We start from the raw sequence: 25,098 nt of genomic DNA on the forward strand, positions 1-25,098 counted from the left end.
GTAGGGAAGTGGGAATTAAGAGCACTTGTATGGATAGGGAGGACTGAAGTATTTGTTGTAGCTCAGGGAGTGGTTTAGGCTCTCAAAACTTGTGGCTTATGAGAAACTTCGTGGTACTACCCATTGGCATTTAGAACTAGTGATAGTAGGTACTATAGCGGCTGAGCCAGGCTTAAGAGCTTCTCTTTCTTAGTTTTGTGTGTGGCGTTAAGAATATAATGGTCGCTGGAGTCAACTGACTCCATCTCTAATGTTTACAGCATAGCAGTGCCATTTTTGAAGTGGATATTGGTGTGAATCAAAGTACTTTGTAAAGGTCCAAGGCCCTAACAGCACTGCTGTGGCTTGTACTGATAAAAGGTACTTGTAGTTGAGGACTAAGGTAACCAGCAGTAGAGTCAAAGAGCAGAGCTTTTTCTGTCCATAAGCTGTCCTGACTTTCAGCAACTTACAGATATGCTTATCTGTAGTTTATAGTGTTCAGTGTTAAGATGCTTGATTACATGCAGGTGTTCCTGTTACTTATCTAAGTGTAAACTTTTTCAGTGTTATCATTTTATTTATTCCTTTCAAGTAGGCCGTTCATTTTTGATGTAACAACAGCCCTTTCAGACTTTGCTCTTGTGAACTTGCACTGCTTACGGCCATATGTCTTTATATCTAGGAGACAGTCCCTTCATTAAATAGTTAAAATGGGTGCTAAGTCTCTGAAGCTGATAAGGAGTAAGATCCTTTCTGCTTTATTAATTGATGCATTTTTTGCCTCATTATCAGCTGTTTTATGATGTCTGCAGATCCTCTTGCTATTCTGGTGTAGGTGGAAAAGTGTTTTTGTGGTAGGCTGTCACAAATTTTAAGTTTGGGGGAAGTGTATGGTCCCTGGTGTCATTTTTGGGCTGAGAATGGAGTCATCTGAGGGCCGGGAATTTGACTTCTCACCCTCTCTCCTCGCTGCTGCTAATTCCTCCTACACCACAGCCACTGCCATCTTTGTGTGAGGAACGACCCATGCTTTTTGGGTGTGAATCCTATATTGGTTTCAGTCTGTGGCCTCAATGTTGGCCTGTGCTTGTGGAAGAGAACTTGTATATAAAATGCAGCCTTCAGAAAGAGGTGTGTTTGCAAAGGCTCTGCTCTCTGAAGGAGAGAGCTGATTTTAGCCTGACATGGAACTGTCAGTATTTCATGCCCTGTTCTGATTTCCTGCTACTGTGCTAACAAATCCTGATTTGTAGCCATGAAAAATTTTTGCAGGATTGTCTTATTGAAAGCAATTGCCCCTGTCAGTTTATCAGTTCCCAGCAGTGAGTGCAAGATCCTGTTCTTTGACCCTTCTCTCAACTCTTTTGTTGAGAGATGTTCACCAGTTGCAATTGGAAGGAGCGCAAAGTATGTAATTAATGCACCGTTCAGAGGTGACAGAGCACAGCAGAAAGTCTGCTGTTGCTCATGAAATGGATGCAGAGCACTTCCTCATCTTTCTTTCCTGCCTCTATTACTCAACCCACAGGCTGCTGTAGGATGGCATTTTACTTTTTGGGCTCAAAGCACGACAGTGTGTATTGTGTCTCTTAACGGCCCACGGAAGGAGTGATGGGGTGAGTGGTCCTGGCTTGCTCTGTTCTGCTTGTGAAGCCAGAATTAGGATGCCACAAGAGGCAACAAGAGGATAGTGGGTATCAGAAGCTGCTTTTCAAGAAGAATGGGTGTGCGAGGAGTCCCCCGCTAAACATCTGCTTCAGAACTGCACTCAGGTACCAGCTAGACAGAAATTGGGGCTTTTTTGAGTTTCATAAGGAGTCATAAAAGCAGCTAGTTTTAATCAAGAGAGTTTGGAGTGTTGGGTTTAGTAATATCAAAGTAAGAAACAACACTTTTCTTGTCTAAGAGGAAAGGGATCACTGTTTTTTGGAGAATCATAGAATCGTAGTTACTACTGTGATAATTTTTCGTGGCTGGAAATCAGCATTTCTTAGCACAGCAGAAGGAAATCAGAATAGGGCATGGAATAATGACAGCTACAAAAATATGAGTACTGACTCTATCACATCACAATAGGATTCGCGTTAGAAGTTGCTGAGAGCAGAAGCTATTGGTTTTAGCTGAGCAGCTTAGTGGGTTCCATCTCTAGAGATCCCTCCCAAGCCCTGCAGTTCTGTGATTTGGGGCTGTTACTGTGCTCAATTGGAACCACTGATGTGCCAGTGATTTGACGTACTCATCTTCTATTCCAAGCCTGTGGGTGGTGGCAGGGCTGGGCTAATCCTATCGGGTTGAGACCTGATTCTTCCTCCCCTCCTGGAGTGGCTCTCCCAAGTTCTCATACAGAGTGTGCTGTTTGGATGTGAACAATGCAGGGCATGCTGAAGGTCTCAATATCTTAGCCATCTGACTGGAAGTGTGCACAACCTCCTTCCTGCAGGAATGTGGGACTCAGCTGGAATGCCTACATAAGCCTTGTTTATCAGGAAGAGGCTTTGTGATCTGCTGTAGCAGGAAACTGACAGTGCTGACCTCAAAGCATGTTAGTCATCTGATGCTGTAAAGGTTAGTGTTGCCTGGGAGGATTGTCCTGTTTCTTGAAGGTGTCAGTAGCAAAGATCAAGTGTGGGGGATTCAGGCAGCGTTGTTGATACAGTCAGTGCAGGGACAGGCATATGTGGAATGTAAAGGCAGTACTGCAGATCTTGAGCATAGTGCATCAAGTTGTCTGCACTACGGCTGGGACTCTGAATGTGGCTGTGAACCTTCAGTCAATACAGAACTGAAGGTGTTCAGAAGGTGTTAAGCTGGCATTGAACAGTGGCAGAGGACTTGATATCGTCATTCTCCACTTTCTGAATTTCTGCCTTGGTATAATCCCAACAAATGGTTATCCATCTGCTGGTTTACCTGATAATTATAGTCCTGCATGCATTCTTTAGAGATCAAAGCTGGTGTTGGCATGGGTAAAGACAATCTGCTCTCCTTTCTAAAGCTGTTGTATCAATATTGAAAAGATATGATAAGCATAAATTTCCTTAGTATTTTATGAGCGAGGTCTTGAAGAAGGGGATTTTTGAGGTAGCAAAAACTATGAGATTGTGTGGAAGATGTTTTGTTTACCATTTTGGTGTCCATTGGCTTTGTGCAGAGCAATTTCGTACAGCTGGGTGATGTCTAGGCTGCCAGGGACTGCGAATTTGAGGCTGAGACCAAGTGTCTTATCTCACCCTTGATGGTGAAAGGTAATAGATTAAACTGCTGAGTGATGAATCAGAAAGAAGAGCAAAAGGAGGCTAGGAATCCATGAGTGGAACTGTATGGGATTGTTGGGATTCAGCGCAGCTCTCTGTAGGCTGGTATCTGTTAATGACAGATGGCAATGTCAGTACAAAAACGTACATTTTTCAGCAGATCTGGTGGCTTCTCATGAGATGGAATGGAGGTCTCTGGTTCTGGGGCTGTCTGTAGTCTTCAGAATTGAATCCAAATTCGGATTTTGAAATGCTAGAGTTGGCCACAGTCCACTTCATTTCTGTAAAAGCTGAAAGCATTTCTTGTTAATTGGCCTAATTTTAACTGAATCACAATAATTTAGGCTGCAAAGGACATCAGGAGGGCGTCTGGTATAGCCATGTGCTCACAGTGCAAATAACTGCACTTTTACAGTCCCAAGGTGGACAAAAAATCCATTTCAGACAAAGCAAATGGGATCAGTTTCCTTCAGCCTGCAGTATGACAGCACTGAGCTGTGTGCAGTCTGTATTTATAGTGGGGAAGATTTAGTCAGTCTTAAGAGTGGGTGTTGTTATTATGAGAGATGTCAGAACGCCTGTCTAGCTGTTAGCTTTGGGATGTTGAACCAGACTTGGTTCTCTTTCCTGTGGCGTGGACAGGATTATTAATCATGCTTGCAGTGCTAATGATACGCTCACACGACACGAGTGACACTAGGGCTGGAGCTTGGCAAGTGGTAAGTTGTCTGGGTGTGGTGTGAGCAGAACGTAGCAGCAGCACATTGGCTGCATCTCTGGTGCACAAAAGGGACTTTGCATTCAGTTAACAGGGCCAAGGCTTAGAAAATGCCATCTTTCATATGTAAATTAATTGTACTTTATTTAAAAAAAAAACATGTTCTGCTCCTTATGAAAACACTTCTTAAGGGAGGATTTCATCTTAACCTGAAAGTAGCTGAAACAGATGGGTAGGCTCTTCCTGTAGAAGACATATTAGTAAACAAATAACGCAGGGAGGATTTATCTCCTGGACATATTTCCTTTTCTCCTGCTGCCTTCCCCCCTTGTTCAGGCTCTTAATATCTCTGTGGCAATTCTGAAAGATCTAGAAATAAAAAAAAAAAAAAAAAAAAAATCTATCCAGCCATATGTTAGTCCTGCTTTTAAAACAGTTTTTAATCTGCAGTCGTGCTGAGAAGCCCGTTCCTTTGTTTGTATTTGGAGCAGGATCTCTCACCTGTTCTATTCTTCTCCTGCTCCTTGCAGGCTCTTTCTGCACACATCTCACAGGTGTGCATAGCCTTGTCACTTGGCGTGGTATTCACCTCAGTGTGTTGGTGTCTGTAACCTCCTTTCATTTGAGAAGTCATCCTCATTTCCCTTTATACTTAGAGACGCCCAGAAGACAGTTGAGCTGATCAGATGATGACATGCTACAGTAGGTCAACGTGCGCTCTGAATGCCTTTGCTTAAGTCTGCACTGATTGTGGAAGAAGGGATTCAGGGTGATTTTCTCATATGTGGAGGTTTGTGTAGCAAATCCTTGTATGTGCTGATGGCTGTGGCTCTGTTCATCTCTAGCCAGGTTGCTCAGTTCCCGTGCTCTTGTCACAGTAAATACACTGCCTCAGCCTCTGTTGTCCTGTGGTGGTCATTCCCAGGAGGGGGATTAACTCACCCCTGCTAGCCACAGCTCTGCAGTACACACAGAGGTAGTCATCAGCACATGACTACTGATTTCCTTGATTCGGCTGCTTGGACTACAGCACCCAATGGAATCACACTGAGGTTTTCTCTGTCAGTACTGCCTTTCAAAACTGCTAACAGCAAACAGAATGGTGTAAGCAGAGAACAGAGTTCCAGCTGACAATCTGTCATCAGTAGCATCCTGCTCTTAAGCTGGGCTGATGGTCGCTGCTTTAAATATGCCTGCATTTCCCCCCAAGAACATGAAATTCTGATATGTGAGTGCAGGTATGTGTCTAATTACCCTCACTGTGCAGCAAAACCAGTTGAACTGCGTGTTTATAGAAAATGTCCTTAAGAGCGATTGCCTCTTGAAGGAGCATAACTCATATAAGAGGAGTGGGACTGTCTCCAGCCAGCCTGGGAGACGATGCTGAGAGCATATTGAAAAGCTGTCTTCAGCAGAAGCTTGCCAGTTTAACAACTCCGCTCACTGTTCCTATTGCACAGTGGGCTCTTTGACGCAACAGAAAGAGCTGCTTTTTTTTTTTTTTCCGTTTCCTCTTAAATCCGCCTGGCCAATTTAAACCTTGTGGATATTTCTTCCCCCTCGGGAAAAGCTTATGTGAGGATTTTCTTTTTTTAACAGTTCATTCCGTGAAACCATTTTTTAAAATTGTTTGCTGTTAGAAAATGTTGGAGCTGAACACAAGGCTTTCATTGCAGGTCAGTGAATGAACTCTTGACCAAAGCATTTAACGCTTGAGTGTAGCTTTAGGAAGCACTGTCCTTCTGGAGGAAAAAGCAAGTTAGCAAGGTTGTATCATTTGAGCCCCTGTGTGCTTACACCAGGAGTAGGAATCTTTTCAGGTCTTTCGTGGCTGAGTTCTGTGCAGATGAGTTTGCTGTCCTTACACTGTAGACAAGTGTTTGATTATTTTACTGAAGATAGTAAGGTCACATCACAGTTATGTCTATATAATTTAATTATTGATTCTCTACTCTTCAAAATGCAATAAACCTTACTGGCAGTTTCAAATATCAAGTTCTTTGCTCTTTTATTTTGAAAGGATTTTTTTTTTTGGTGGTGGTGATTTTTTTTTTTTTTTTTTACTTTTGAACTTATTTTCAGCTTGCTTTACTGGGCAGCGTGCTGCCCCCTGAGCACGTGCTGTTTGCAGGGAAGATAGTCACTTATTTTGTATTTCTTCTTAGGTCGCTATCAAGAGAACTAGGAAAGGATGTAGACGTGGTATTGATGTCTCTCTTCAGGCTGTGTCTGAGGTAAGACAATCCTCTTTCCCTATCTCTGAATTTAGAATATGAAGCAGAAGCAGTGTTTCTTTCACGTGTAGTTGCTAAATTTATCCGGTTGCTCTTTATTTTCCTTGTTGATATAATATGAATATTTTTCACTGAATGGTTTATTGTCTGTGATGCTTCCAACCCTGTATTATTTCATCAGTACCAATTATGTGTATGTCTGTGTTTTTTATTAGCTGGTGTACCCTAGATTAATGATGTATCGTTCTGGTAATTGCTTTGGTTTTCTCCTCTAATATTACCCCATTAAGTCTGTAAGTGAGTGGGTTTCTTTCCTTGGGCAGGCAATTGTTACACAAACTTCACTAAACTGAGTTAGAAATTATTTCCACCGTGAATCACTTTCCTTGTAAGCTGATGACTTTTATGGTAATGTTTAACTTAGGCAGAATTGTTTTCAAATCCGCAATGCACTATTGATGTATTCTTTTTTTAACAGTACTTTAATTAAAAAAAATTAGGAAAGTATTGATTCCTATCATGTTTTTTCCTCGTCTACTAAATGCTGCCTGTTATGGGAAGTTTATCACTCTGCAATGTTAAACTGCTATTATTATAATCAGTTCAGCTGAAAGGTGTCACTGCATCATTGGCCATTTGCAGCAGCCCTGAAAATGCAATTTGTATGGGATACTGCTGTTTGTGACTTCTAATTAGTGTCTGGAGAATTAGAAAATACTGCCACTTGTTTGTTTCTTTTCAAGCCATTTAAGATGTTGCCATTCAGGGAAGATTAATTCTTCTTCCTGTTCTGTAGGATGGGTACAATTCTTATGATTCATTGCATTTTAAATCAATTTGCTTGAATCTTTGTGGCATCTCTTAAAAGGGACAGCATTTTTTAAGGCAGACAATACTATACTGCAATTACAGGAAACTTTTTTCATTTAGAAAATCATTCTAAACTTAGTTTGGCTTTTCACATCTCTGAAACTTTGGTTGTTTGAATTCCAAATAGTGTTGGCTTCACTTTGGAGATCTGTTTCAGTGGTTTGTCAGGAGGCTTTTCACATAAGATAGGGTATGGAATCATAAGGGGTGGAGTTATAGAGCTACAGTGACCTATTCTTAATCTTAGAATAATAACACTTCAAGCATTTATAATTTTCTCAACTGGATAAATTCATTCAAAGGTGGAGTCAAGACCCGTTGAAGTTCAACTTTATTCAATCAGCATCACACCAGACATTAGCGTTTTCTGACATCTGTTTTTGGGAGTTACAAATCCTGCCACAGTGTGAACACATAATTTAGGTCTGGAACCCATTTGCCAGTATTATCAAGCTTATTTGCTGCAACTGAAGCTATTTCAAATTGACTTTGCCTTAAAAACTATGAAATGAAGCGATGCAGTAAAATGATGCTGTATTATAGAGCGCATTTTTTGAATCCTCCGTCAATGAATTAGATGGCATCTGGATTTTATCTGTATGTTTTGGGCATTGCTCTGCCAGAAGGGGTTTGTGGGGAAGAAGGAGAGCTGATGTTGTCTTGTTGTGTTTCTTGAGATCTTTGAGGCGGGAGGACATGCTGTGGTATCTTACTGAATTGCTTGCTTTTTGCTTACCACTAAGCACCAAAAGATATTTGTTCCTCCTGATGTGTGATGCCAGTGTTTGCCTAGACAGTGTAGCAGAGCTTGCAGCTTGGTGTATTTCCCCTTGCATGCCCTGTGCCATCGTCATCTGGCCACTTGTTTTATTATCCTAGTGACATGGTCTGTCACTTTCTCATGCAGAAAGTGGAACTGTCTTTACTTGCAGAGTGGTCAGAGGGGAATATCATGCAAAGAGGTGAAGGGAAGTGGAGAAACACTCCATTCTGAGAATGTTACAGGTAGAGGTACATGAGACAGAGGGCTGTTGAAAGTAGCACAGAGCTACGTGTTGCTGTTTAGTTAGACTTGTTGAGCATGAACTAAACAGTTTAAGGACCAGTGAATAGATGGCAATGCATGTGTTGCACGTGTGGTAAGTTAGCTTCTCCTTTATCAGGGTGTAAATATTGATGAAGACTATCTTGTGTGCATTTTAGACTGGTTGTGTGAATGCAGCCTCTGTGAGGGCCTCTCGGCACTGTTATAATATTACTAATAACGAGACATGTCTGAAGTCATGTCTTGGTCTGAAGAGAGGCCTTTGGCAGCGTGCCATGCTGCTGGAGGGCCTGCCTGAACTCCAGTGGTTTTGCTTATTCATGCAATTGAGTGGGACCCTTTCATTGCATCTTGATTGCATTTAGGCTCAAGAATGAAGACTGAAATTAAAAAAAATACCATACCCTGAACGTTTCCACAGCCTCTGGGGAGCTTAAAGAACTCAGTGACAGTTATCAGCATCTGCTTCAAGAAATACCATGAGCCTATTTATCAAGCTAAAAAAATTTTATTTGTTGTGTTGTGTGGTATCTCAGCTTCAAAAGAAGCATAAAAAGTTAGGGCCTTAGGAGCGGGTTTCCACTCTTACTGGTTCACTGAGTACTCATTTAAGCTACAGCTGTAGGTAGTAATTGCTGAGGGATTCATTAGGAAATAGACACAACAACCAGGCATTGTGCTTGGAATTCTTAATTGTGATATTCTTCATATGGATGCCTGCTGTGAATTTCCTAGTGACTGGTGGGTATGAGGAAAAGAAATCAATCATGAAGTTTTGCAGATTGCTCTTGCTTTTTTTCAGGAGAACTTACTTTGGCCTTTGCTTTGAAGGGCCAACAGTACAGTCACTTCAAACTGCATTCTAACTACGTGGGATGGAGAAGAGGATTGTGGACTGTTTGCATCACCTTCGTAGATTGTCAAAGACAACTCAGGCCACATAGTTCCTTTCCTTTACTAGAATTTATGGAAGAAAGTAATGGGCAGTTCTGGAAAATTATTGGTTTTATCTCTCTATGTTCCTTATACTGAAAGAAATAAAAAGCAATAACTTCTTTTTTTTTTTTTTTTTTTTTTTTTTTTTTTTGCAGTCACTAGCTCAGTTTCTTCATTTTAAAACAGTTGTTTGGATTCTATTTTCTGGTTCATCATTGATGGGTTTATGTATTTAAGCTTGACTGTATGCTAACTTGGTTCCATGCCAAGCCATGAAAGCCAATGAGGTGAATGTTCATGAGAGCACTGTACATCATTAACATTGTACGTTGTACAAGCAGCATTAAACATGGCACGGATCTTTGACTTGTGTTAAACTCTGAGGTTTTCTGCAGAACCACAGAAGGTATCTGGCCATTCAGCCAGCTTAATTGGTGGCTTGCTCCCTGCTCAAGAGAAGGCCTTACGGAAGTGGAGGTAGGAAAGTAGTAGGAACAACTGGACTGCATGGAAAAACTTGAGCATCCAAGTAAGCTCCTTTATACTAGTGACCTCCATCAGCTAGGCAAGAAGATAAAGTGGGGGGGGGGAATCAGTAGGAAAAGGTTTTCATCTTTGTTAGCAAGTAGATAGGGAGGACTTTGATTTCCAAGTGTGTACCTGGGATGAAGTGGGCTTCCTTTGTTTAGGTGAGTAGTTGTAGTCTTCACATTGGCTTGATAGCAGGTAGATATAAACCAGCTATTTGGGTGTGGGCATCACCCTGCTATTCATAAATAAAAGAATAGCTGAGGGCTGACAAGAAATGTTATGGAAGAGAAATCCTGAGGAGAGAAGAAAGCAATTTTTTCCTTTTTCCTCTCCACTGTGTGACTGAAAGTGGTACTGTGAATTACTGGCAAGATGATGTGGAACAATATGCACTCCAGCAACCTTGGAACAGTGTGCAAAGACTCCTGGGAACTGTTTCTACTGGAAAAGGTTGAGGCAGCAATTGGCTTCTGGCTTGGTATTTCTGAGAAGGTTTTGTGTTTTTTTTTTTTGTTTTGTTTTGTTTTTTTTTTGTTTTTTTTTTTGTTTTTTTTTTTTTTAAATTAAAGCTATAAATAGTTGTCAGTTCTTCAACTGAATAATCCTGTTCTCTTTCTCTCCAGGGTGAGAAACTGAATCTAGATTTCCAAAGCCAAAAGCCTGCCTCCAATATCGGTGTTAATCATCTGTTTGTAACGTTGCTCAGATTTTGAGGGAATGCTCTTATGGTTTTGTTGTATGTAGTGGGATGACTTAACAGGGCCTGTGCAGAAGGCCACTGGCATCTGATTAAATACAGTAAGGGCTCCTGACCACATGCACTAATGCAGGTATCTTCAGTGGCTTTTGCGTTACTCAGCCCAGCCCCAGCTCTGGTGGTCGCTGGTTTTTGTGTCTCACTCTCATAGTTTGCTGAGATGCAAATGGTGAAAGGTAAGGTACTGCATCTCCTATACTGCCATTTCTTGCTACAGACTGCTGCTGTCACTATATCTGGGACTATGTGATATGGAGTGTTCAGTTCTGAAGGTGTTAATTTTTCTTTTTTAAATCCTTACTTAACTCACAGCATGTGTGTTTCTCTGTGAACCTACATTGGAAAAGATAGCTGTGGCAGTGCTGGCCATGGTGATCATAACTTAAGTAGCATTACGTGTGCCAGAAATCAATGCTAATCAATCAGTGTTGGAATAAAGGATGCATTGTTAGTGTGTTTCGAAGGATGCATTGTTAATGCTTTTGTTTTGACTTGTTACTATAGCAGTTATGCAGTCCCTGCTAGGGCTGTTAGGTTTTAACTCATCTAGTTCAGACAGTGTCATCCTTCTCTCAGAACATGGCTTTCTGTACTTGGAATCTTTGCCTTTCTGTATCCTACAACTCATGTATTCATTAATATTTACAGTGAACACACAGGTACTGACATCCTTCACAGTGGGAAGCTTTGAGCTGTATGGATTTGGAAAAGAGAGGTTTTACTCTGGCACGTGAAACAGTCTTTCCTGTGTGTGCTTTTAATGTAGAACCTGTAAGTAAAAGAAGCACTGCTTTTCAGTTAGATTAGCCTGAAAATAGAAGTAACAGTTTTGAAGCAAACTTTTTACAGGGAACTTTTTTTCTGTGAGAAAGCGAAGCCTCTCGAGCTCAGGCAAGAGATTTTTAATTAACTTTGGAAAGCATGTAGAAAGCTATTGGCAAGATACACAGCAGTGTGTACTGTGGAACACATTGCCTGCCCCTTTCTCTCATCAGTTTGCTATTAAAGGAATTCTAAGAGGAATATATAAAAAATGAGAATACTACTCAAATCATAGCAAACTGAAATGTAGTGAAATATTTTAGGTTGCATTAGTTATCAAAGTGGTGGTTACTAGCTCAGAAACTGATGTAGAGACAAGGGACAGAAAACAGCCTAAAGAATGGGTCACTTATCTTCCAGTTCACAGAACAGTGTAAGGCGAGTCCTGAGAAAATGCGCTGATGGGATCCTGAAGTTTTCTCATGCTTAAATGAGCCAAATATTTAGATTTATGAACGAATTAATAAGCAATTCCACAAATATCCCTGCTTTCTGTGAGATTTGTTCAGGAAATGAAAAGCACTTATGTAATGTTGAAGGAATGAAAGGAAAACCTCACGGCATTAGAAAAGGGGAAATAATGCTTCACTCTGTAATGCTCAGGAACTAGCTTCACCAAGAAACTGGTTTGTTACAGATGTCAAGTGCGTGAAAAAGTGTGTTGTCAGAGCACATCTTAGCATGTCTTTAAGTATTATAAGGAGTCAGCAGCCCTGAATTTTTTTTAGATGTGTGCACTTGTCCAAGTATGATTTTAGCTTTTTCTCCCTTGATTCCAGATGTGCCTTTTGCCATATCTGCCAGGTAGAAGAAGCTGAAGAAGGGCACTGTAGTAAGTTGTTTGTCAGCAATTCTAAGGATTGGTGCATGTGCCAGGAACTGTAGGAGATGCCATAATGTGCCTTTTGCAGGAAATTTGGGGGAGGTAGATGTACTAAAAGCACCCCTTCCACAGAGGTGGTGGTTTTTCTTGGTTAGCACAGGTTGGCAGGTGAGGTGTGCCCAAGGAAAATGTGGGTTTCTTTTGGTTAGGGATCTAAGGGTACGTAAGAGATTTCTCTAGAGTTGTAGGACTTGGATTTTTCTTACCCTCTCCATATTTTGTATGCCTGGGATGGTGGAAATAGGCTCATCTGGTAGTAAGACTTTTAATGTTTTTTTTGTTTTGTTTTGTTTTAAGATTCTTGTCCGTTTCTTCTATTCTGATTAGAATATTTTTGTCTGTGAAGTACTGGAAAGTCGGCAGCTTCAAACTCTGGGTCAAAGAAACTATACTGTCCATTGCTGAAGAAATTTGTCAACCTGTTAAATGTTGACAGCAAAAGATACACAAAATTGTGAAGTCAAGTTAGGAATAAGGATCTGGCAAATTCCATTTCACTTTTTCCCTAGGATGGCAGCCTTTCAAGGGCTTTTTCTAAAGGCTTCTGTATCACTGTTGTAACCCTCTGCCATTTTGGTGAAGTCATCTCTATTGGATTCTTAACTCCTATCACTGATACAAAGTATTTTTCACTTATTTACTGCAACAATATGATCTGACTTGCAGGCCGGTCCAGCCTAAGTACTTTGTGAACCCTTCCTCCTTTGTGTTGGCCTAGGACTCTGTTGCTACTCTGTGTAGCTACACAGTCAATTGAAACAGGCAGGCTATTCATTGTCTTTTCCATTCCAAGAGTACTTTATTCACTTGAATCCCTCTCTCTCTATATTTTTTCAGAGATCTAAGCCGTGTGTGCCAGCCAGCCAGTCTACAGCAGTCTAGCATCTTTCTTAAAAATGCCATTTTTTTCTTCTGCAACTTGCAGAGTGGCTGGTGGTACTGTTTTGTTGTCTTTTCTAGTATGTGATTCTAAAGTGATCACTTAAATCTGGACAAGAGGAGAAATGAGTTATGGGACTGGATATATATACAAAGTTATGGAGTTGTAGAGCTGGTGGCAATGGTTTTTGTACTGGTGGAATTGTATCCTGTCAGCTGAGCATCAAGCCTGCCAGGAGGGCCACTGCAAATATCCCTCCTCAGTAAGACTTCCCTGCTCTTTCCTGTCGGTTCTGTTTTCACCTTTCTTCTGTCTCTCAATTAAAAACCCTGTGAATTTGAACAATTGGAGCTACTCTGTGACGGTAAGTCCTGTCACCGGAGTCTGTGTCAGTGCTGGCCATGGCCACCACTGAAGTAGTTTGACAAAAATTGTCCTACTCATGAAGAAATGCTTGTCATTGGAATCTATTGTGCAAGTAGCTTGAGAAAAGCTTTCGTGATGGTACAGGACTCTTTAATTTCTTTTCTTGCTGCAGATCTTGGCAACTCTAGTGTTGGTGCTTTTTCCAACCTCCATAACTGCAATAAGTAGACTTTTTATTAGAAAAAGTTGAAGTGATGATAGTTTAGTCAGTAGGGAAGGAAAATAAACTACCTTGTAGAGGTTTCCAATATTTCACTTTGAGATTTTGGATAAATATTGTACATTTTAATAATGATATCAACTTGCACACCACTGGGGTCTGATTTGATTGTCAAGTTGCACATGTCTTTAAGCTCAGTGTCCAGCTGAAGTTACGTGACTGGATTCCCGTTATTGTCTGTGAAGAGGAAGAAGCCGTGGTGATTTTATCTTGAGTATGTGTGCACTTGGCTGTACTGTTTCAACACATAATTACAGTGGGTGTCGTCATTATTGATTTTGCTACAGTTGGGAATGTAAAGAAGCAAACAGTGCTGTCTTCCAGGCCTGTTCACAGACACTTTTGGTGTGGAAGAGAGGCTGGAACCTGCACATAGTAACCCAGAAAGTACAGGAGTGTTTTGGAAAGTCTCTGGCATGCTCTGCTTTAGTTACCTCAGTGCAGTGAGTGAGCTTTAGCTCTTTTTAAAGACATTCTTTTGCATTTAAGCTTGTAGAGCTTGTTTCAAGAGCAAGCTTATTTCCAAACAATAGGGCTCTAGTGTGATTTTTGGCTCTTGTTGTTCAGAACACATTTACGGCATTATTTCTGTCACATGGGGCAGTTTCCTTTGAGCTATGCCTGTTTTTTTTCTGGTTAAGTGTTTGTTTTCCTCAGCTCTGTTTTTGTGTTATTACCCTACCCACCCATCTTGTTGGTGATCCAGATTAAAGTGAACTGTGTATTTGGTCCCTTCAAGAGTGCTTTTCAGTTTAGAGGGGAAGGATTTCTAATTTGTGGTGGTGTTTCAGATCAGAAAGCAGCTAAGACATGAGTACTTACCAGTAGAGAAATTGTGCTGTAATTATTGGTGGGAAAGCTAGCTGGTGTTTCTTATGTGGTACCTAAGTTGAAGCTAAGGTAAGCCTGCATTTGAATCCACATACTTTACAGTTAGAAGTTGGATGTTAGCCACTCTTCTGAACTAGAACTGTTGTGAAGCTGCTTTTGCTTTCATGTAGCACAAGTCCCAGGATAGCTGACTTAAAATGAAATATGTTGTTCAGTTGATACAAGTGATAACACAAGTGAAAAGCTTCAGTCTTTTCCAGTGCAAAATTATTCTAAGTTTAGGCTGAGTTGGTTTGTGACTTCATGTGTGCAAGGTGAGTGTCTCAGTCTCTGACTGAAAGCTGTCTGTAGCTACATCCATGAGAAAGAAAGCATTGTATCAAGGAAAGCTGCTGCCTCATTCAAATGAACAAAGGTGTAGTCAACAAGTTTGAGAACTGTCTTGTTTCAGAGTGTCCACTGCTGCTTTCTGTCAGTGACAGTGTCTGGTAGCCTTTCTCACTTCTTTTAGTTGTCTCTTTTGGCTATTTCAGGGTCTCCTGGTGGCAGTAGGATTTAGACTGCATTGTGGTTAAAGATTGTGTTCTCTTTTGCACTATCTGCCATTTGGTGTTATGACTGTAGCAAGATTGCTTCTATGTATGGAGGCTTGCATATCCTGAATTTTTGCCCTGGCTGTGAAGATGTACAAATAAAAGACTCTTCTCTTGATTCTTCTCCTTATGTTTGGTTTCATGTTGAGGAGCAGCATTCAACCTGTGGTCTGTGGCTTCCTAGAATATGTGATCTACAACAGAAGCAGAGTGTAGAAGGTGACTAAAATATAAATTCAGCAGTGGGCTCTGTGTGTTTCTTGATTTGTTGCTTGTGAATGCTTACTATGGTTTGAAAATAAAAACACATCCAAGCCTGCTGTTTTTCTGCTGGGATGTGCCTGTAAATACTATTGTCAGTATTGCACTTTGTTCTTATTTCTTGAGAAGTCCTGCTTGATGCTCAGAACTGTCAGTTTACACTGAAATCTGATTTTTCTGATAGATTCCAGCGATGGAAGCTTGACTCCTGCTGACACAGAATAGGCAGCAGTTCTCTGCTGGCATCTCTTCTGCCTTTTTGGTGCTCTGTAGTGTGTCCTCATAAGTGCTTCCAGGACACAAGCTTTCCTGCTGAATGTCTGTCAGCACAGGTTTTCACAAAATTGATTGCCTCCCTCTTAGATTGGCCTAAATCATGATGTACATATGCTAATTTTAGTCTTTCCTGCAACACTGCAGCATGTGAGGCCTTGACAGCCTGTACTTCATGTTTCTTTCCAGGATTCACTTGATATCTGTTTTTTCAGTCTTGATGTTAAATTAGCAGTTTACGTAACTGTACTGTGAGGCTAATTTCTTCATTGTGAGTAATTTAAGACATGCAGAGTGACATTCAATTTTCAGCAGTGTTGTCAACGGTGAAGAAGTTTGCTTCATCTTGATAAATATTGTAACTTATGTTACCATCGTAATTTATGCAGGATAGACTGGAAGGTTTCTGAAAGATGGAAAAAAAATTGATTCTGTTGAAGTGTTGTTGATGGTTCTTAGCAAACTGGTGCAGGTACGTGTCAGAGACCTGGACTTCTCCACACTGTGGAGTGAAGCTGATATAAAGCAAGTGATGCTGATAACCCGTAAGGTACTTCTCGGTATATGGAAATGAATCTTGGGTTCACGGTTTTTGGGCATGGTTCTTGCCCCTAGACATTTTGAAAGTGCTTTTTGGAATCTGGATTGCAACTTGAACTTGGCTTTAGGTCACAGAGGACGTGCAAATCCAAGGAAGAGAACTTCTCAAGAAAGGAATCTTCCAGATGGCTTGTGTTGTGTATATATAGGTCATGTTTTGACCTTAAATTTCAGATTATGTTGCTGCTTACCATGGCAATGGCAACATAAGGACTGAAAAGCTGGCAGGAGACGAACAATGATACGGTTGATTCAACTGCATCATGTGACAGATGGGGGAGAGTCTCTGAAGTGCAGATCTATGTGTCTGGGAGGGAGGCAGTATGGTCAGAGGTATGCATAGAGATAGAAAAAAAGCGGGGCAGTAATGTCTGCTGAAATCCAGTAGGGCTAAGGTTTTTAAGTAGAAGCTTGTAGGGATGCATCTTTTCTGACTCCTGTTCTCTTGTGCCTTTTTTTTTTTTTCTCCCACTACTTATGAAGTTTCTGTGAACAAATAAAACGTGTTCCCTCTCTGGTGTAGCTTGGCTGAATCACTCAATTTCATAACAGTCACAAGTGCTCAGAAAGCTTGTAGCTGGATGCAGGCCCCCTGGGCCTTGCTGAGGGAAATACACCCAACAAAAAGTGCTTCTTAATCCAGTAGCATGGGAAGCTGGGGTTCCCTTTCTTCCCAAGGTTGCACAAGGAAAAAAGGTCATTTGAATTAAGGCTTATGTCCACTCCTTGCTCCTTTGTGAGTAGGGGTGTGGTTCTTGTCTGGGGGCTGTTTCTACACTAAGGCTCTCTTGATGCTCTCTGCAAAATCATGGGTCTGAACACGAGGGTTTTTCTTCTAAAATATTTCAGAATCCAAACCAGCTGCTGCAGCTCCTTCCCTTCTGCAAAGCCTCTTCAAGCCATACTATGATTCTGTGGCTCTTTGTAGATAGTAACTTACAGCTGCTTTATTCACGTTGGAGTGTTTTTTCATTTTTTTGTTTTTTAGAAAATATTGGGGTAACACGATTGTAAGTGGCTTCTGCAAATGCCCTCTTATCTCCTTGTGTGCTTTTCACTCAAAGAGAGCAAAGAGAAAGGAGAGAAGAAAGTGGGTCTCCAGTTCAGATGCTGTGGACTGCCCGAACTATGGTTTAAGGCAGTCCCTTCCAGCTTCTAAAATGCAAGCTTGTCGTTTGAACACATGCTCTGTATGTTTGTAAGTGTGCAACTTGTTTGCGTGCATGTAGTCTGAGTGCTCAGCACCCAAAAATCAGAGCCTGGTACATTAGGAAATCTAGACTGCTGCTTATTTACTTTGAGTATAAGTGTTGGCAAGCAGTACGTTTCATCTCTTGTAGATACAGTATTTGTAATTTGATTGCTGAGTTCAAACGGCATGTTTGGTAATGAATTTACAGATTTTTCTGTTCCTTACTGAATATGTGCAGGTACTGTAAAGACACAAAGCAAGTTTGTGCTTTTAGAAACTGCTTTCAAAGTTTTTGCTACAGTGTATGCACTGAGCAAGACAGGGATTTGACATTGAGATTGAATAGACTAAGTGTGGAGGAAAAAATGGTTATTGTGAGTTTCAGTAAAGTTTGTGCATAGGTTGGTCTCTATAGTGGTTCCTGCCTGTGGCATCAGTGCCAGAAAAAAAGGCGGATATTCAGCGTTTAATACTTTCCTAAATCTTGGACAGAATCTTAATAATTTCCTTTTCTTTTAAAATGATACAAGTATCTCCACAGTAAGTCATTATTTAACTAAATAGAAATTTAATGTTCCCGTTTAGATCATGTAGATGCTCCTCTTCTTTTCTTCCAAGAGAACTGGGGAATAAGACAAATCCCTCATTGTCATGATGCTTGAAGAGATTGCTATCATTCCAGAATAAATGGAAAGCTTATAGAGAAAGGGGGTCTTTACAGGATAAAAGTAGCAAAGGGGAACTAAATACATCCAGCTGTAAGGCTCTGAAAATAGTGTTGGATCTGCTGAGACTTCAAAATGCACCTATGAGGCATAAAATCAGAGGTGTGAAAAAGTTTGCTTTGCACTGCCGCAGCTTTGTCTAAATTCTTTCTCACTCAGTTCGTCTGGAGTTACTGAAAAAATCTGTGTAGCTTCCTCATTTTATCTGATGTGTGTTCATATGCCATAGTGTGTGTATTCTTAATGCTGCTTATCCTTCTTTGTAAAGGGAAGTGCTTTGCCCAGCATGTTTTCTCAGTCACAAGAGCGCTGTGCCATGATGGGTTGCTGTTACACTAGAGCAAGTCCTGTTTATTGCTGTACTAGAAGTGAAATGTTTGTTTCAGTACCTTGGCCTATTCCTTGGGGAGCCATGCTTTTTTCCAAGGGAAAAAATTTCCAGTGACCGGTGCTTCTTTGGGTGCTTGTCTTTTTTTTTTTTTTTTTCTTTATATAATATGCTTTCATATCTCTTCATAATGAACTGTAAATGCTAGTTGTGCTTTCACTGTCTGCCTTCTCCTTTGTTTCAGGTAGCTGACTCTGCGGTGTTTTGGTTTTAAGATAAGCATCATCTAATTACATCTTTGCTGTGCAGCTGGAAAAAGGGTCTGGTCTGTCATAGGCTGCTCTCCTTGAGAAAGAATTCTCAGTTTTCCCAGTGATGCGGTGTTGCCCAGCTGACACTGATCTGGTGTTTATAGTCCCAGAAAATGGAGAAGCTGGAGTCTTCACAGTTAGGCAGTTTTGGTGTAGGAAGTTCTTAGCTGAACAAGGCAAGCTGTCTTCCACAGGTATAGTAGAAACTTTTTTTATAAAAGAAGGTTTTTTTGTGTTTTTTTGTGAGACTTGGTGACTGACTTCGATGAAGCCTTGGACCCAACCTATAATGAATATAACTTGTGTTCTGTGGCATAGTTCCAAACTACATCTGATTTGGGATGAGGCAGAGCTGTGTTTAGCCACTGCTAATGAACACATGAGTGGTAGAACTTAGTTTGCATCTTTGCAGATAATGAAGTGTGCTTCAAAGAAATGCTGCATTGCATAGGTAGAGTGTGTTCTTAGGAACCACTTGTTTTGCATTACTCTGGAAAGAGAGGTTGCTTAAAAGCAAGTCTTACTACCTATTACAGTAAGTTACTTTTATTTTTGCCTCTCTTTGGCTGGATATAAAGGATCCATACCGAGAGGGACTGTGTTGAGTAATTGAAGCAGCTTTTTGCCTGTTGCTCTTGTCTACAAATCCTCTCTTCCTTCTGTTAATGAATATAGAAGGGCCCATCTTGTAATTGCAGCTGAGGTTTTTCTTTTTTCAACTGCAGATGTACTCCTTAAAACTTCAGTTTCCTACATAAAGATAGGTTTGTACAGAAAAGGAGTGAATATCATGGAGCATCTGGAAATCAGGGAGAGTGCTGGATTGGATAGAGCCTCCACATAGAAAAGGTGCATGCATCAAAGTATTATTCCTGAGGGAATAAGCTTAAAAGAAGAAAGCGAAGAATGATGCTGATGAGTTCCTGACATAGGTGCTTGCCTCATGTCTGCTCGTCAAATTCCTTTCATCTGCCCTGTCTGCCAGATTCATGTGAAATTTTGTCTGCTAACAGCTGAAGAACCTTTGTTTAACTGCAGTATGTGCATGTTGTTTCACTTCAGGCTGCTAGCTGTGAAGGCGAAGTCTCTGAAATTCCAGAGGAATCCTAATTTGAAGACACAGGTTTTTTTCTTTTTTTTTTTTTTTTTTTTCTAGGTTGGAGTCGAAGTACTGTAGCTGAGGTTTCAGGACTAATTCCTGTAATTAGAATGTAGTCTCAGTACAGGCTGGGACTGTTTTGCTAGGGTCTTTGAATGGACCTGTACATCTGTTATGAAAGCTAAGCTGTGGGCCTTTATCTGTCTGGTATTTCAGGCACTGATGTTGCAGTAAGTTCATTGGAGACCAACTGGACCTGACTTGCACTCTACAAAGTGCAAAACAATGAGAAACATTGAGATGTTCTGGAGAGATGTACCATGAAGAGATGTAAAATGGGTAGAAGAATACTTGGAGATTGCTAAGGACAACTTTCCTAGCTTTCTCTCCTGCCCGGGAGCCAGGCTTGTCTAAGGGAACACAGGGACACCCCATTTGGAGCAGTTAGTTCTGTTGTCACTGATGATGGCAATATTTGCTACTCCAAGTTGGGATGAGATGGCTTTATTTAACCGTCTGTTTGTGATAGTTTCTCACCATTTTTTTATTTTATCCACAGATTATTTTATGTCCATATGCCACATTTTGCTGCTGTAACAACTTCTCAGAGGATTGCTATTTTTAGACCTGGAGTCTTCAGTTAGCAAGCAGCACGTTAACTCAGACTGGTGCCTGGTTCTTCTTGTATTTCTTGCATTTAGAGTCAGTCATACGTTCTGAGGTAGAAGATCTGGGATGAAGCAGAAACAGGTGTATAAATCAAGGGAGGGTTTGAGAACATCTGCATTCTTCCCCCTCTTTTTTTCCCTGCTTTTATTCATGTTTCAGTGTGAATGGATGCTTTTCTGATCACCTCTTGTACTACATTTATTGGCTTTTTTGTAAAGACAACTCTTGTACTTGTAGATCCAGGCACTGGGCAGAACTTGCCTGCTATTACTTCAGAGCCCAAAAGCAGTAAGAGTTTGAGTACTGTCCATAGGCATCTGTCTGCGAGAACCTGATTCCTCATCTGTAGATGGAGTCAAGGGAGTCAACCCAGCAGGACACGTAGGTGCTAATTAGCTAATGGGAGTAGTTCTTTCACCATGCATGTCTATGCTTACAGTAAGGAAGTTCTCCCAGTGATTGTATTCTTGCCCCACAAGAGTTATCTGTAAGACAATAATCACCTTTGAACTTCAAATTTACTTTTGAGGGCGTATGCCGTTCTGTATCCTTTTGACTGCAACTTAGTAGAAACCAGTTGAAGAAGTACTGAGCAAGAAGAGCAGCTGCTAGAAAAGGTTGTCTTCTGACAGCTTTATCACAAAGGTTTTAAGCAGTCAGTAGAAATGTGCAGTTGCTCTTAAAAGGAAGGAGACAGAAGGCTACCAACTTCGAAGGAATGGGTGGTAATGAGGATTTGAACATTAATTAAAACAGTTAAAAATCCAGAGGAGAAATTAAGGAATGCAACATTATTCTAATAGTGTAATACAACAGTATCCTTGGAATGGGTTATCTAAATGACAAAAGGTTAAAAATAACTCCTCTGTAGCAGGGAAATTTTTTCTGCCTTTCAAAGCATGTGGTATTATCTGAGTGAAGCAATACAGACTGTTACAACGATGGCTAATCTGCTTTGCCAAGTGGCTGCACTTCAGATTTTTTTTTTTTTTAAAAACACTGGGAATTCCCTCAACACCTTCAATTTTGATGATGAATTGATTGTTTTGTTTTCAATGCAAATTCAAACTGAACTGGTTTTCAAGGAGAGCTAAATGACTACAGTCTCCTGTGCACACTTCTGTTGTGTGCTTAAGAATTGTGTGAGGTGTGGTTAAATCGGGTATGAGTAGCCTATTTTAGAATCATAAAATCCTTAGAGTTGGAAGGGCCCTCTGAAGGCCATCTAGTCTGACTCCCCTGCAGTGAGTGGGGACGTCTCATTAGATCACATTGTCTGGGGCCTTATCCAGTCTCACCTTGAAAGTCTCCAGGGATGGGGCATCAGCCACATCACTAAGCAACCTCTTGCACTGCCTCACCACCTTCACTGTAAAAGATAGTGTTAGTTTTTTTCAACAATTAAATTAATAGGAATAATCAGTTATTAGATTAAGGTCTTGAAGCCTGTAGACCTGTGGTCCAGAACGTGTTACGCAATTAGAGAAAACCCTTAGCAGGAGTGAATGGAACAGAACGTACTCTTAAGAGACTACGGAACACAGCCACATGTCATTTTTCATGGGTTAGAAAACTGGCAGACAAGAGGATACTGGTGTGGGGGTGGGGATATATTTCTCTGACTTAAACAGCCTTCTTGAAATTGGCATGATTTTAGATTCTACAGAAAACTGTTTTAAAAGGAGGAGAAGAGAGAAATCTGTAATGACATAGCAGCAATTCCTCCTTTTATTTCATTAGCTCACATAACTGTGCCAGCACATGCTCAAGCCAATCTTTTTTTATTTTTTTTAAAGGTATCATTTGCAGGCAGGTTTCCGTATGAACAGAAACAAAGACTCAATAGCAAGAAGCTTCATCTCCTAAGGAAATCTTTCTTAAAATATTCTGGTAGGTTATGAAAATTGTGCGTTTTCTAGTTTTCTGAAAAGCTTTGTAAATGTATATTATTTCAGGAAACTATTTACTTTAACGATATTATGCTATAAAAGGAAAAAAAGTTGAGTTTGCATTAAGTTTCAGGCATGAATTGTTAAATTAAACTGAGCGAGATAACTCTGTGATAAAGTGAGGAAAAAAGTGTTATCCTCTGAGTTCATATTGCATGTGTTATTTCATAAGTTTGCATAAAATGTGCTTTGCTTCTAATTGGAGTGTGAAGCTGTTGTCTAAGAGCTATGCTCTGTGGAACCACTCAGGAAATGCTGACCTGACTGTGGGGTGCACTTCTCTTGTGTAACAAAAGAAGGAAAAAAAACCTGGCTTTTACTGGCAGGGGAAACTGGCTTTACTTTTGTCATCAATCAGCTCTAGGTTAAGGAACCAGGATGCCTCTTGAATGAACTCTTAGAACTTAACACTTCTCTAGCTGGATTTTTCAAGAGCTATTGACAGGTCTGGAATAACTGCAATTACATTCGCTGTCAAAAAATACATTTTCAGTGCCAGAAAGCAGAAGAATTCAATGAGGGAACTGCAGTCTCTTGATGACTGGTAAAAATCTAAATCATCATTGTGGCTGTTAATAAGTAGATCAGTCTACTTGTTTGAATTGCAGTGATTTATAAAGAACTTGGAAGCTTAGATCCCATTTTTGCTATGATTTGAGATTCAGAACTGAAATCTTAGAAACTGAATTAGCTGGGCATGTATCCATTAGCACTTGGAATGCTTAAAGGAGTGAGAAATGTGATGTAATTTTTCAGAAAATGAGAGATGTAGTCTTACAGACATTTGACCGAAACTGATGGGCTTTGTGGGCCTGTGTACATTCTTGCACACAAAACCTGATGTGAAGTGGAAGTTGGAACAGCTATTTGTTAAATTAAAGCAAAGTAGACCATCTAACCTATTGGAATATTTTATTGCTAAGTAAGTTAATGTAAAAATTTCTTGCTCACATAGATAATAGAATGTTAAAGGTAGAAAGCCTTCCCTTTTTGTTTTTGTTTCCACCTGTCTTGGCCTCTTCTGCAGAAACATTGCTGTAAGTCATTTTGGAAAGTTCCCATAATAAAGAATTGGCTAGCTTAGGGATGAGGGTGGAGTAGGTGAGATTCAAATACTGTGTGTCTCAAATAAAAAACTGAAAAAATATAGCACGTAACTTTCCTTAAGAGAAAAGATTTAAAAACAAACAAACAAAAAGAAAGAAGGTAACTTAGCAAGCGACATCTTTTCTAAGAATTACGATGGGACTCTTAATTTGATAAGCAAGAAAACGATAGGTCTTTGACCTAAACCACGTATCAGAGCAGCAGTGATGAGCTGTGGCGTTTGTTGATTTTTACACTAAATGCTAACCTGTAGAAGAAAGGAAATGGAGGCTGACTCAGGGCTAGTCTCATCCTGTTGGTCTGCACTGAGCAGGCTGATAGAGAAATGCAGGCAAGCACAGCTTGGGCCATAGGTACTTGAATTTTGGCATCTGCTGAGGATGCAAGTGTTAGAGGTGTGTATAGAGCCTGGGTACTGTCTCAATACCAGACCAGCTTGCAATAATTTTGTGACGCATTTGGTAATGTCAACAGTGGTATTAGCTCCTGGTCTGCTAAGCCTGCTCAGCCCAGGTAACATCTCAAGACACTTTTTTTTTTTTTTTTTTTTTTTTCTTTCCTTGCACCTTTCACTTTTTGTTATTTTATTTGAAGCAGTGCCTTGATGTCAGACTACCCAAGGAATCTCCCTAGAAATATGGCAAGCACAAAATTCGGGGCTCTGTATGACCATGGAAATACAGCAGTAAACTTGTGAGAAGAAGATGACTCTCATCAGTCCCTGTGTGCTGGACTCAGAAGGGAGGAAACCTCTTCCACTGCCAACTCTGCTGGTACTGATGAAGTCCAAGTCCGCCATTTAGATTGGTGCTAGCCATCTTCTGTGGGGAGGGAATTTCTGGCAGAAAGGACAGGAAGGAATCTCCAGGTCAGACAAGTTTGTTCAGGCCTCCTAAAATAGTGCTGCTGTCTTACAGAGACTTAGATGAGGTAGGGATCTAAGTCATTGTTACTGTACTTTATTACTTAACAGTTCTTCTCAATGCAGTGGACCTGTATTGTTGCACTTCGCAGCTCCAGCTGAGAAGCTGGTCTGATTGCATCTGAATGTCAGAGTGTTTATATACAGAGTGCTGACAAAACAAATATAGCTCAGTCTTGTTAGTCTGCCTTTTTCTGGACCCACCTTAGTCACACAAGCTCATGCATTTTTATCTGTGGGTAAAATAACTTGTGCTTAGTTAGAAGCACGCAAAATCCTTCCCTGATTCTTTTTTTTTTTTTTTTTTTTTTTTTTTTTTTTTTTTTTTTAAACCTTCATCACACATCATGCACGTGTATGGAACTCCGGATTTCATCAGATGTCTGGCTGCGGTGGTACTGGCAGAATCACTTGGGCTCCTTTCCTGAAGTGACGTTAGCATGTGGATTATACAAATACTTGAAGTAATAAAATCACTTGACATATGGAAGAAATAGGGCTTAACCTGCAGACATTCATGGTATACATATAGGTGTATAAACATACGTGGTGTATATACAAAGCTATAGGTCCATTCATTTTAACAGGCCCTTCTGTTGCTGACCTGAGCTACTTTTGTAAGTCTGTGGTCATCTGTGTTCTTACAAGAAGCTACTCTTCATCCCTGTGGTGGCATTTGG

This window comes from Tetrao urogallus (genome assembly GCF_951394365.1).
Source record: "Tetrao urogallus genome assembly, chromosome: 4".
Taxonomy (NCBI): Eukaryota; Metazoa; Chordata; class Aves; order Galliformes; family Phasianidae; genus Tetrao; species Tetrao urogallus.